General features: G+C 43.8%; 1 long non-coding RNA gene across 1 annotated transcript; it reads right to left on the bottom strand.

The window, feature by feature from the left end:
• Nucleotides 1–4: 4 nt before the first annotated feature.
• Nucleotides 5–1,069, bottom strand: LOC106530303 (uncharacterized). Its single transcript, XR_001311760.1, has 3 exons — nt 906–1,069; nt 618–723; nt 5–85 (listed from the first exon to the last, which is right to left on the bottom strand). It is a non-coding gene; the product is annotated as an uncharacterized LOC106530303 (long non-coding RNA).
• Nucleotides 1,070–1,838: the final 769 nt, after the last annotated feature.

Genomic DNA, 1,838 nt, shown 5'->3' with positions numbered 1-1,838 from the left:
GAATAGACGTATAAATCAAACAAATAATCATGTCCAGAGTGCCCCCACCTCTCCCACAGTCTGCTGGATCTGGGGACCAGTGACCCTGAAAGGACGAAGCAGGAAAGGATGAATAATAATCAACATGTTCWAAAACCCACAGCTCTTATTTTGAAGATGTATTTTCTTAGGGTCAGTGAAGGCATCATGACAATCTGTGACATGCGCAGTAGCTGTTCTGAAGTTTAAATCTCTCCGATCTGACGTCATTAACATGCGCTCATTATGATCATAAACTGGTTTTAGTTTTCTCATTTGTCCTGATTAAAAACAAAATTAATTTAAAAATGAACCTTTTTAGACTTGTATGACCTGAAAGGAAGAAATGTATTCATGGAGAGTGAAACATAAAGATTATTTTAGATTTTAGCAGCAAAACATCAGCGTATATTATTATAACATTATTCTAATTTATTCAGATCAGGTCTGAGTTTTATTTTAAAAATCTGAAATGAACGAATGAATTAACAATAAAAATAACTTCAGTGTTTCAGTGATGAAATAAYAAAATATTAAATCAGTTTTTATTTTTTGTATTTTCTTGTTTGTTTAAACTCTAAAGTTTAAAAGACAGAAACCTTTGGGATGTTGAGACCAGACTTGGACCTGGACTGCAGTTCTGGACCGGTTCTGATCTCCTGCAGGTTTCATGTCGTCCATCAGAACCTTTTCCTCCAGGAGTTCCTGAACAAACAGACGAGCAGCAAACATCAACTAAAACAACAACATCATCACATTCAGTCAGCTGAGACACAAACAAACAGTTTAAAGATAAACTGGAGGCCCGGTTCATTCCAGACCAGACTGAGACTAAAGATCCTCCAGAACCTGTCAGGTCCAGAGTCTGGGGTCTGAACCTGTCTCACCTGAGGTCTTTAACCAGGTCAGGAGGTCAGACCTCGGTGTGAACTGAAAGCTGAAGGTCCAGTTCTGGACTGTTAGACGGACCTGGAGATGGGTCAACCTGAACAGAACCTGACACATTTAATGTTTGAAACATCTGATTGGTTTTTTTTTATCTTTTGTTTGGTAGCTGCAGCTCTTACAGTAAAAATGGCGTATGGGCGGAGTCTGTGAGTGGGTGGAGTCTGGGTGGGCGGAGTCTGTGAGTGGGTGGAGTCTGGGTGGGCGGAGTCTGTCAGCCATTGTGAAACAGCTGCTGTTAGGTGGAAACTTCTTGTCAGGCTGAACAACAACTGCTGCTCATCATCTGCTAAAAATAACTCAGACCCACATTCCAGCAGTGGACCAGACCGGTCCAGAGTCTGTGGGGGGGTGGTTCTGTACAGACCAGGCCCGGTGAGGGGGGGCCACAGGTCCAAACATAGACTCAGAGCCACCTCCTCTATAAATAACCTGCAGCTCTGTGTGGAGCAGAGTCCAGGTCAGGACAAGAGCCGCAAGACTGAGGAGGTTCTGATCCAGAGGATCTGATCCAGAGGTTCTGATCCAGAGGTTCTGATCCAAAGGTTCTGATCCAGAGGATCTGATCCAGAGGTTCTGATCCAAAGGTTCTGATCCAGAGGTTCTGATCCAGAGGTTCTGATCCAGAGGTTCTGATCCAGAGGTTCTGATCCAGAGGATCTGATCCAGAGGTTCTGATCCAAAGGTTCTGATCCAGAGGTTCTGATCCAGAGGTTCTGATCCAGAGGTTCTGATCCAAAGGTTCTGATCCAGAGGTTCTGATCCAGAGGTTCTGATCCAGAGGTTCTGATCCAAAGGTTCTGATCCAGAGGTTCTGATCCAGAGGTTCTGATCCAGAGGTTCTGATCCAAAGGTTCTGATCCAGAGGTTCTGAT

Source organism: Austrofundulus limnaeus, unplaced genomic scaffold (assembly GCF_001266775.1).
Source record: "Austrofundulus limnaeus strain Quisiro unplaced genomic scaffold, Austrofundulus_limnaeus-1.0 Scaffold506, whole genome shotgun sequence".
Taxonomy (NCBI): Eukaryota; Metazoa; Chordata; class Actinopteri; order Cyprinodontiformes; family Rivulidae; genus Austrofundulus; species Austrofundulus limnaeus.
This window is presented reverse-complemented; position numbering and strand designations above follow the sequence as displayed.